Here is a 12,789-nt window from a genome sequence, read left to right on the forward strand (position 1 = left end):
ATTTGGGCTTGGATGACCCAAATCTTTTTATGACCCATAGGTTTGGACATCCACTTGCTCATGCAAGTGGTTTGGACATCCAAACCATGCCAAGCTTTCCATCCAAGCTACAAATTAAGTCACATGCCTTTGATAGTGATATCTCAACAAACTTGTTCAAAGTAATCATTAGTCTAGTAGTTGTAATGATTAGGTTAGGTAGTTGGAGTTAGCATAAGCTAATCTAGGTTATTCTTAAACTAGGGTTAGCTTAGTTTGCTCCATAAGCTTCTAGAAAACTAACTAGACTTGTATACATTTAACTAGAATTAGTTAACTTAAGTACAAGATAGCTAACCATGGTTAATCTAGCTTGCACCATAAGCCAACTAAACCCTATATATTGTATCTTTGTACCCATTTTGTGATAGTTTTGAGTATTATACCTGATTTGGACAAAACTTTTCTCCAAATTCTCTTTCCAAACTTGTTTTTGTCTTTGAAATTCTTCCTTTTTCTCTTATCCTCTCTTGAGTGTGGTGAGAATTTGAAAAGACTTATCACTCTTGAAGAGTGTGACATCACCTACGAGAGATTGTATCTTTCCTTGTGTGTTAGAAATGACTTCTAACATAATTAGAAGCCATTAAAAGACCTTGAAGGAGTCCAAGAAGTTAAAGATCCATCTAACAAGCTTTAAATAGAAACTACATCAATCAAGTCTCCCCTTGGGTTAGTGGAAGTATAACTAAAAATTCTTGAATAATCTTACTAAATAAATTCAAAACATTAACGTAGAAGTATCACATTGAACTAAATAATCACAATAATAAGCCCAAATCAAAAATTCAAATTGATACTAAAAACAAATTCAACTAATAAGGTATAAAACTATAAATCCATAATGCAAAAACTAGCATGAAACAAAATCCCTAACTATTGTCTCGATGTCACATCATAGCAGAGCATTCCTAGTAAAAGGTTTAAACTTTTCCTCATGCATTATCATAGTCAAATACTCATGTAGGCATGCATCAAAAAATGAACAACGAAAGAAAGGGGAGTGAGAATCATTTCATTCTAGCCATACACAGATAAACAACAATTATTATACATATAAATCAACGACAATTACTCCATTAATCCAACAATATTTGCAATTATAACTCATAATAATCAAGGCATTATTGAACAATATACATTAATCAAATGATAAAATAAAGACTATTCTACACATCCCAACATTCATTAAGTTCATAATTCAAAGGTAATGAGGATGTTATGATCATGCACTGGAGAAGAATCCTAAACTATATGTATGTGGCACCAATAAAATCACATATCTAACTCAAAGGCATGAGTAGCCTAGGAGAACATACTAGGTCACAACCATCACAGTACTCTACATTAGAAGGATATACATTAGCGATGCAACAGGATAACTATGCCATCCAAGTTTCACCCTATACACACAAAGGATAAAACCAGGACTCATAAACCTAGTTATCCCCAATATCATGAATCCCCGAGCTTTTACACAAGGGAGACTTCCCTTGGTAGTGTATTCTACATTGTACCTATCAAAAAACACATTGATGGAATCATGACTTGTAACGCCATGGAAATAGCGAGCTATTTGATAGATATACTTTATATTATGTATATATATGTATGTATATGTGTATGTTGTTTATTTGGATTTGGATTGGATTTGGAGGTGTGGATTTGAAATGTACTTATCTTTGTGCATGTTGTATAATTATGTGGTTTTGATTAGTTGTTTGGACATAGTAGTGATTTTGTAGTATGAGATGAGAGGTTTATATAGGCAGGTGTATCATGAATGTGGTGAATGATGTATTGTACACCATTATACTGAATTGGTACTAGAGGGAAGAAGACTGATCACCTTCCTTCTCATCTTGGTTAAGTGAAGTATTATGGCATGCAACTCATTATTCCAAGCATATGTATCTGAAAGTGATGTTTGTTTGTGTTTTGATACATGTTGCATTTCATATGGTGGTGAGTTGTGAGTATTGCATGGAAAGGAATAGGATGCGTAGGAGATTGAAGGATAGGAGCATAAGATAAATATGGTCTTTCTGAGTGAATTTGAGGTTGTTTTAGAGCTTAGGGAGTTGAAATACTTCAAGGAATAGAATATTTGAGGTGAATAGGTGCTAAGGGTGAAATTTGAAAATATTGGAAAATGGCTATATATAGGGACTTAGGACCGGAAGGTCTCATTTGTCAAACAGAGATAGTTTCTAGAGAGAGGAAGTAGAGATAGAGGCTTTGGTCCGGAGGGAAGTTGAGGACACATTTGGGAAGTTTATCAAGCTAGGATCAATCTTCACAACTAGAGTTTCAAGAGATTTGGCCTCTAAAGCCTTGAAAAGGGGGATTAAAGTTTGAGTTGGGATTTGAGGATTTTGTTCAAACCTTGCATTTCTGAGGTTTCTAAGGTAAGGGTAGTAGTTATAAGACTTAATATGGTGTGTATAGGTTTGAAATATCACATTGATTCCATGATTTATGCATGATTAAGGATGGATTGAGGGGAAAGGGTTTTGTTTGGGGTTTCTTCATGATTTCCATGAATTAGTTGTTAGGACTTGATTTCATTGCTTAATATGTTGTTTTTGGATAGTATTTATGCTTTGTAATGATTTGAACTCGTGTAATTTGAATTGGATTCGTGTTGGGAAGAAATTTTCGAGGTTTTTGAGGGTTTCTGGCAGTAAATGCGTCGGGCGCAGTTCTTGGCGCCGGGCGTGAATTCATCAGGGACCACCATTGCCAAATCACGCCGGGAATGAGGCTAGTCGCACCGGGCGCAATTTGAAATGGGAATCCCTGAGTGAATCACGCCGGGCGTGGGGACAACCATGTCGGGTGCAAAGACCTCTGTAGGTCTCTGTTTGAGTTTTGCGTCGGGCGGGATATTAGTGCGCCGGGAGTGAGTATCTTGGTCTTTCAGTCTTCATAAAAGTTGTAGCCTTGGATGTTAGATTTCCAATGGTGTTGGAATCACCCAAAAAGGAGGTCTAGAACTCCAGATATGATTGTTTTAGTGAATAGGGGTCAAGCTGCCAGCATTGGTTATAGCTGTTGTGGTTTTTCGAATTTTTAACAAAGTAGATGATGGATTTAGGACTTGATGTCTTAATAATATTTGTAGGAAATCTTCTTATATTTCATATGAGATAAAGATTTGAATGATAGGAGTAGTGTAGCTCTTGATATGATGTTCTACGTGAAGATTGCCATTTCACAAAGAGTTATTTGGTTAAATTGTTAGTTGTTTTGGGTGTTTAATTATTTATGTTATTATATTGAGTAATTTGGCATGGTTATGGAAAATTTTGTATGTAATTATGGAATATGCTATGTGTTTTTGGTTTAGAAAGCTAATAGGACTTAGAGGAGTAAGGTTATGGTATGGATTGGGAGATCTCTTGATGAGATCAGGATATAATCTTTGGGAAAATATGGAATTTGGGAGCCCCATGGTGAGGATTCCAATATGGAACTTTTCCAAAGATTATATAATAAACCACTTTAGATGTTAGGTGGATTCTGAAGTACTCCTCTAAGTATTCTATTTGCTACCGGTATGGGGGCAGGCCTAGTCATACCGATGGATGAAGTGGCCATGATCACCAGGGTTACGTGATGATGTAACCCAACTGTATATTTTCCATGAGAGGTGAGGTGTGTGACATGGGCAGGTGACATGTTCACAAATTCAACACTTGGTTTGGATGTGTTGAGGCCAACATTTGGTTTGGATGTGTTGGCTACTTCATGGGATTATACAGTGGTGTGACTTTGGTTTGGATGTGGAATATGTATGCATTTGGTATGGGTTGTATACATTGGTTATGGATTGTTTATTATCATAGAATATGTATGCATTGGCATGGATATGTATACATTGGATTTTCGATTGGTTTATATTTGGCATATGTTCTTACCGGAAATCTACTATAGAGCTGATCCGCCAGGTAAGATCGGTGAGCCTCCTTCACTGGTACGCTGGTGCTCCGAGATGGGGGTGGTACCTGCAAAAGAGACTCCGATGCTAAAGTTAGGGTTTGTATGAGTATGTGTCTCATATATGTAATGCACGTACCTTGGTGTGACTTAGGGTTGCTTTGGGCCTTGGGCCTGAGATAAGATGTAATATGATTAGATAACGGACCTCGTCTGGGGCGAGATCCTCGGGAACCAGTTATGACTCACTTAGATGTCGAGCTGATGCCACGCGATGCGCGTCCGAGGTCGGCTTGCGTTGTGGTGCCGAGCTCGGAGCTCGGCTACGCAGTGCAGATAGTACAGCATAGAAATGACTTGTTATAATGTTATCATTCCCTTGGTATGGATACATACTGTTGATGAATATCTAGTTTAATGATATTTCATTATGTTGTACTATGATTGGTTTTATACGTGCTAACCCTTATATTTCCATGATGTGAATTGTGATGATCTCACTCTGTGGGGGAGCAGATCAGGTGTGAGGCTTTGGGATGGCAAGGAGTCCTTTTGGGTAGCTACTTTGAGAAGCGGCTAGACTTAGAGCTTGACCAGCACCTAGGGTGTCTTATTTTGATACTTTCATGATGTTGTAATTATATTATTTTTTGGATGACTATATAACCTTACTAATGGTAACTCTTTATAAAATTATGTTTTATCTGATGAAAACAATTTATACGTTATTTTATATTTACACTCTAGTGTAGCTGGTGTTTGCTCTTTGTTTTCTTTATTATTTATTATTCTTATGTGTCGTTCAGTTGTTTGTTGATGTGGCGACCTAAGGCGGGTCGTTAAACTTGTTGGTATCAGAGTTGGTCAAGTCTCATTGGGGTTTGTGGGAAATGGTCTTGTTATGTTTCTGTTGTGAGGAAATGGATTTTTGGAAAGGAATTACTTATGTGTTTTAGTGTAAACTCATAGGTTCCTTGATCTTTTATCTAATTAGGATGGTTGGTAGGGGAAACCATTATAATCTTTCTTCAGGCGTGGATGAGCGGCAGATTGCTCAAGCTATGGAGCTGATTGTTGCTGCTATTGGACAACAAAATACTTTGTTGGCTCAGATGGAGACCAACTAGGCTACAGCTGAAGCAGCTAGGGCTGAGGTACCTGATGAGTATAGGGGCTTGTCAGAGTTCAGAAAAGGGAATCCTCCTTAATTTATAGGTGTGGACGGGCCTGAAGTTACTAACCAGTGGATTGAGGAGATGGAGAAAATCTTTATGGTGATGCATTGTCATGAGGAGAGGAAGCTATACGCTATTTATATGTTGGTGGGTGAGGCTAGTTTCTGGTGGAAAGCTGCTCAAACTATGATGGAAGCTAGAGGGGAAGTGGTTAATTGGGAGAACTTCAGAAAGGTGTTTCTGGAGAAATATTTTCCAGATAGCACCAGGTATGCTAAGAAAGCTGAGTTTTTGAGACAGCAGGAAGGGAATATGTCACTACAAGAGTATGTGGTCAGGTTTGAACACTTGGCTAGATATTATTCTCAAGCTATCACTGAAGCCTGGAGATGTATGAAGTTCAGTGAGGGTTTAAGGTATGAGATGAAGAAGACTATTGTTCCTATGGGAATTGTGGAGTTCCCAGTTCTAGTTGAAAAGGCAACAACAATTGAAAGATTTGAAGGAGGAAATAGAATGGCAATAAGGGTCCAGAGGGATCATCTAGATTTGGTAGGGGAAACATTCACAAAAGAGACCATCTCAGTTTCAGAAGAGGAATGCTAATAAGAAACCAATGGGGACTACTACCACAGGAACTGTTCAGAGTTTCAAATGTTACAGATGTGGAGGCCCATACATGATGAGAGATTGTCCTACAAAGGACTATGTGTGTTTTAAATGTGGCAAGGTGGGTCACATGGCTAAGGATTGCAATGTAAGAAATACTCAAGCAAGAAGAAACTAGAAAGTGGATCGGCCTACTGCAGTAGGTCGTGTTTTTGCTTTAACAGGTGTTGAAGCTAAAACATCATCTGAATTGGTAAAGGGAAAGGGAAAAGCTGATGGTAATGATATTTCTATTCTATTTGATTCTGGTGCTTCACATTCTTTTATTTCTTATGAATGTGTGGCAAGGTTAAATTTGGTTGTGAGTTCCTTGTGTGTGGATCTAGTCGTTTCTACCCCAGCTTCAGGGTCTGTTTTGACTTTTGAGGTTTGTTTGAGATGTCCAATGGAGGTGGAAGGTCATTGTTATAGAGTGAATTTGTTTTGTTTACCTTTATTTGATTTGGATGTGATTTTAGGGATGGATTGGCTTTCTACCAATAGGATTTTGATAGATTGTTCAGAGAGGCGATTGATCTTTCCTACTGTTGAACAGGAGAGATTTATTTCTAGTGGACAGGTGGATGGTTTGTTGAAGGGTGGAGCTCTTGGGTGTATGATCTTATCTTTCATCAGTTTAGAGAATGAAAAATTGTTGAATAGTATTGATGTTGTCAGAGATTTCCCAGAGGTTTTTCCGGATGATGTTCCGGGGTTACCACCAAAGCGAGAGTTGGAGTTTAGTATTGATCTTATCACTACAAAAAATTCGTCATTTTGCGGCGGTTTTTTTTTCATATTGCGGCGGTTTACGCCCCCCTCAAAATAAAATAATGGCGTTTTATAAAAACGTCGCAGTTACGTTCGCCACTAGCATTATACGACAATTTTTGCCAACCTCCGCTACCTGTTCCATTCTGCGGCGTTTTGTTTAGCGGGGGTTTTTGACCTCCTCAATTTGAATGTTTTTTTTTTAATTTCACAATATATTTTATTTTTTTAATCTAAATTACATTTAACCTGTATACAAAAAAATAAGGAGGTACTCATAACATAATCCAAATTCCATTGTTTAGCGGGGGTTTTTGACCTCCTCAATCTGAATGTTGTTTTTTTTTATATTTTATAATATATTTTATTTTTTAATCTAAATTACATTTAACCTGTATATAAAAAATAAGGAGGTACTCATAACATAATCCAAATTCCATTGGATAATATTAACTTTTTTATAAGAAAAAAAAATTAATGGGAATACAAACTATCAATAGAAACCCATAATATAGACAACAAGATGTCAAATAAAAAAGACAATAACAACATAAAAAACAATGGTAATCAAACATTTGATATCTGTGACAACAAGACCACATTGAGTGGACAATTTAAATTCAAATTTCTGCTCCATCCATAATAGTAATGGACAATGGATTGATAGTAATGAAAGTTACATAACTACAAAAGAGTAACAACAATCAAAGCTAATTCAGAAGTCCAAGTTGACAACAAATACAGCACCACAATATATAACCAAAAGAAACTAAGTTTTTACAACACTATAAATTCAAAAACCATGATAACCTAAAGTAGTCTACAATATAAGAAACTAGGTCTAAATATTAGACTGGCTATTCAAGTTGCTACCACCAGATGATCCTCTAGCATCTAATGGCGATTCAGGTTCACTTCCAACGTCACTAGGCTGAAATAAGAAAAATAAATTAGTATTAGTACAATTTAGAGATAAAGGAAGTGTAATTTGGTCCTAATATATAATTCCATAATCCAAGTGCAATCTCCAAGATCAAACTAATAAGTATCTTAAGAAATAAAATTGAATAAAATTGTCACTTCTATATGGTGTTGAAGCAACAAATAAGAGAAAGAAAAAACAAGTAACCTAAGCCTATGCAATCACATCCAATATTACATTCAATCACCAAATAATAAGTCATAATACTTACCTGTGAATGAAAGAAAATAATTACAAGAAATCTTAATCTTCTTTATAACTCCTTCTGAGTCTTTAACAAAAAATCAATTGACTTAATCACAAGAAAATAATTAAAAACAAAATATCAATCAATTACAAATATATGTAATGTATATACCTATGGCATCAACATTCCAATGTTGTGAAGACTCACGATCAGTACGTCTAAGAAAAATTAATGAATTTATGTTTCACAATTTGATTATGATATATAAAAAAGCTGAAGACTTTAAGTCACCAAGCAACAAGCTTACTGCTGTACAAGAGCTCTCCCTTAGTTTTTAATGGAGAAATAAACCATGGTAGCCACAAATGGTAAACCATTTTTGAAAAATATAAAAATTCAATAATTGTAATTAACTGAATGCAAGAAAATTTTCTCAAACCATTTTGTGCATTTTTTTAAAATCCTTTTATATGAAATTCACCTTTGAGTCCTTTGAAGAGATTCAAATCTTCCTTTCAGCTTCAAGTACTCTCGGTAGCTGCTCTGCTATATACAAAGGCAAATGACAAATGAAAAATAATAAAGGAACTTTTTGGAACATATAATGGGAAACATATTTTACATAAGATTATTTTAAATCAAATTTCTAGGAATTAATAAGACTTTCCAAAGTGAAATTTCTAAGAGATGTTATTAACTTAATGTGAAAAGAAGATGGCATTCACTAATCACTACCTCAAGCTCTTTGGCTGGTTTGCTAACTTCAACTGCATCATAGCTGCACTTTTGGTACCTTTCAAGTGTTTTGAGCATGCTGCAGATTGAAGAAAGAGAAAGAAATAACTGTTCAAATTGATCATGGTGTATGGATTAACCATACCACAATTCTGAAAGAACTGCAACAGCAAATGAGACATATATCTTGCTATGCATCAAACTTAAAATGAGTTGTCAATTTGTTGAAGACAGTAGAAATTAAAGCAGAAATAAGGGAGACTAAAATAAAGAAGTTACATGTACTCAATTTTGAGTAGAAAAATGTAATTGCAAAATCTAAAGCAATAACGAATAAAAAACTTTTAAACATTAATAATTGACTCAATGATATTCAATGAGTATATAGACATTAATAATTAACTTACTCTGAATAATTGATTCTTTCGCGTAAACAATCAAGTTAAATATACCAGACTCATCATTTATTTTTCTTACAAAATCTTAGCTAAAAAAAAATTCATTAAAAATATGATTTTTTACCAGTACCCTTAGAATCAAAATAAAAATGTAAAAAAATTAAGATGACCAAAGTTACTGATGTTGTGAATTTTACTCGTATTTTAGCACTTTAATTCACAAGAATTCATAGCATAATCATGCATATCTTTCATGTTTTTAATAAATTTTTATATCATTTTCCTATTTTATGCTTTTCTTGGTATGTGTTGTGTTTTCTCTGAGCAGGATCAAGATTTAAGAATTAAAGAGGAAATGCTGAGCTACAGGGAAAATCACGGCCGTGATTCTAAATCACGCCCGTGATTCACCAGAGAAAATCACGGCCGTGACTCCCAATCACACCCGTGAACGCCACTGACCCTTCATAGATGTGCTCCAGAGAAGATCACGGTCGTGATTCTCAGTCACGGCCGTGATTCACTTCGCGTCCCAGCTTTTTAAGTTTTATGTTTTATTTTTATTTTATCTTTGTAATTTTTTATCTTGGTAGTTTTACCTTTTTACCCTTTTAGGTTATAAATTAGATGAGGTTAGCCTAGAACGGGGATTTTTGTTTCGGAGACAGTTTTTTTAGTTTTTGACACTTGGAGAAGGTTGGGCGCCTGTGCCATCGACTCGAAGGTTTGCTTTTCTTTTATTCTTTTTTTTTCTTGGAGAACTACTATGAACTCCTGTGAGTAGTTTCCCTTTTTCTGGGATCAGGGCTTAGCCTCTGAGAACCTCTTTATTAATGCATTATTCAGTTTCTTAATTTTATTCCAATTCTTGATTTGTTCTTTTATATTTTATATATGAACTTTAATATTATTGTTTTCATAATAACATTAATTAAGGATGAACTGAGAGGAGAACTTGATTATAATTATGATAAACAATTAATCTTAATTTTCATAATCATAGATAATTAGGGATGAACTGAGAGGACAACCTAATTATCGGAACCTAAAGGAACAGACTTGAGTGTTAAATCACGAGAGTTGATTTAAGCTTTCGATGAGCAATAGATTAACAAAGATCTTAATGGGTTTAATTGAACGTAATTACCACGAGAGTAGAGATTAATTTTAATTAAACACGTCCTCGTAGCCTGAGAAGGTGCAAGGATTAAATTAGGTTAAGACTACCTTCAAGATGGAATAGAATTAATTAATGAAAATAATAATTCAATAATGTTGGAACTCTTTGTGCGAACCCTAGATTCCCGGAAATCTCCTTATCTTATCTTAAAGTTTTATCTTATTCATTAATTGCATTACTATCTCTTTTACCATCGAATCTGATCTTATCATCTCAAAACAAAAATTCCATCTGTTAAAAAATTCAAATTAAAATACTAGTAATTCTAGGTCAAACACGTAGTCCCTGTGATTCGATATTTATTACTTGACGACAACCGTACACTTGGGGTTTTCCATACATCAAGTTTTTGGCACCGTTGCCGGGGACTACGTCTCTTGATTTAAATTACAATTATTTTAATTCGAATTTTTTAAAAAAAAAAAAAAAAAATTAAATAAATAAATAATTTATTTTTTTTTTTAGTGTTTACTTCTCCAATTCAGATTTCACGGGTCACTTTCTTTTTTTTTTTTTTGCAGTGCCTTAGGGTTAATGCAAAAGAGATCTCTACGTCTTGGGAAACCAACACCACTTGATCCTGAGATTGAAAGAACTCTCCTGAGAAGGAAAAGAAACCTTTCTAGAGAATTTGACATGGCTGCACAACGAGATAATTTACCGCTTCGGGATTACTCTGCACCCGTAGCTCGTGGGATACCTGGAGGGGAGATGCAAACTGGAGCTACTGTACCAGCTTCTCTGGTGAATATGCTCAAACAGAACACCTTTGGAGGACTACCATCAGAAGATCCTAATGACCACTTAGAGGGGTTCTTGGAAATCTGTGAGACCCAGCAATTTGATGATGAAGTTTCTGATGGAATGCGACTCCGCTTATTCTCACTCACCTTGAGAGATAAGGCAAAGGTGTGGCTAAGAACAGTGCCTAGAGAAAAGATAGCAACTTGGGAATTATGTGAAAGAGCTTTTCTAGAGAAATTCTTTCCTCCTTCTAAAACTAAAGAATTGAGGAAGAAAATCACTAATTTCCAACAAGGCACTGGAGAGACTATTTATGAATCATGGGAGCGGTTCAAAGGATATCTTCAAGCATGCCCACAACATGGCTTCAACCGTTGGCTTACCATCCAATTTTTCTTTGAAGGATTGGACCAACAAAGCACCATGATATTAGACTCAGCAGCTGGAGGATCTTTCATGGGGAAACCTATTAATGACTGCATGATTATTTTGGAAAATGTAGCCTCAAATCACAGCCAATACAGTGAAAGAGAAGTCACAGCAAGGAAAGGAACTCCGGGGCGATATGAAGTGAACAATATTGAGTTACTCTTAGCAAAATTTGATACTCTTAATCAAAGATTAGACAAGATGGAAAAAGCTAAGGTTAATTCAGTGGCTACAAATCAAGTATGTGACCTTTGTAGGGAACAAGGGCACACTGCAGTAGATTGTACCTCAATTTTTACTGGAGAAAAAGAAGATACTACTGAACAGGTGGTAGCTTCTCATAATTTCTATGACACTCCTCGAAGAGAGAAGAGTAATCCATATTCCAACACATACAACCCTGGTTGGAAGAATCATCCTAACTTTTCTTGGAAGAATAACCTAGTTCAAGGAACTAGCAATCAGCAACCTAATTTCCGTCCGTCCAATCACTTCATTAATGGGGAAGGAAATCCAGTACAGACACCCTCAATTCAACAAAGTGTTTCAAGATTAGAAAACCTTATGGAGAATTTTGTCACTAATCAAAAACAGACCAATGATTCAATGGCAAATTCTATTCAAAACCTTGCTGTCAAGGTTGAGAATATTACTCTCCACAACAAGATGCTGGAAAATCAAATTGCACAGTTGATGCCTAGTTCAAACAATTCTCCAGGTAAGTTCCCAGGTAAAACAGTTGCAAACCCAGCTGAAAATGTTAATGCTGTTACTTTAAGGAGTGGGAAGAAATTAGACAGACCTGTGTCTAATCAAAATGATAATATTGAGATTGATGAAGACGCTTCTCCTATGGTTGAAAAACCTGAAAAAGAGAGATTAGAAAAAGAAAAAGTATCTTCATCAAAGCCTCAAACTGTTTATCACCCTCCAATTCCTTTTCCTCAAAGGTTAGCAAGGACTAAACTTGATAGACAATTTGAAAAATTTTTAAATATGATCAAACAAGTGTATGTAAACATTCCATTTGTAGAAGCTCTACAACAGATGCCTACATATGCTAAATTTCTTAAGGATCTTTTAGCTAACCGAAGGAAATTGGATGATAGAGAGACTGTTACATTGATCCATCATAATTTGCCCAAAAAACTTAAGGATCCTGGTAGTTTCTCTATACCTTGTCTCATTGGAAATCTAAGGTTTGAAAAAGCCTTATGTGACCTTGGGGCAAGTATCAGTTTAATGCCTTTATCAATTTGCAAGAAATTAGATATGGGAGAATTAAAGCCTACAGCAATGTCAATCCAGTTAGCAGATAGATCTATAAAATATCCCATAGGAATTTTAGAAGATGTTCCAGTTAAGATAGGTAAATTTTTAATTCCGGGAGATTTTGTTGTTTTAGAAATGGAAGAGGACAAACAAATACCAATCATACTAGGTAGACCATTTTTGGCTACAGCAGGCGTGATAGTAGATGTCAAACATGGAAAATTGTCCTTATCCATTAATGATGAAACAATGGAATTTAATATTGCTAAATCTGTTAGACAACCTTCTCT

The 12,789-nt window shown here is 35.4% G+C and overlaps 1 long non-coding RNA gene and 1 other non-coding gene across 2 annotated transcripts; both read right to left on the reverse strand.

The window, feature by feature from the left end:
• Positions 1 to 6,993: 6,993 nt before the first annotated feature.
• LOC145956567 (uncharacterized) lies at positions 6,994 to 9,211 on the reverse strand. The gene is made up of 3 exons (XR_014432812.1): positions 8,477 to 9,211; positions 8,223 to 8,284; positions 6,994 to 7,503 (listed from the first exon to the last, which is right to left on the reverse strand). It is a non-coding gene; the product is annotated as an uncharacterized LOC145956567 (long non-coding RNA).
• Positions 9,212 to 11,059: 1,848 nt separating this feature from the next.
• Positions 11,060 to 11,166, reverse strand: LOC145956636 (small nucleolar RNA R71). The gene has a single exon (XR_014432875.1). It is a non-coding gene; the product is annotated as a small nucleolar RNA R71 (small nucleolar RNA).
• Between the last annotated feature and the right edge of the window lie 1,623 nt (positions 11,167 to 12,789).

The sequence above is a fragment of the Cajanus cajan genome, chromosome 3 (genome assembly GCF_000230855.2).
Source record: "Cajanus cajan strain Asha chromosome 3, NIPB_CcT2T_4, whole genome shotgun sequence".
NCBI lineage: Eukaryota > Viridiplantae > Streptophyta > Magnoliopsida > Fabales > Fabaceae > Cajanus > Cajanus cajan.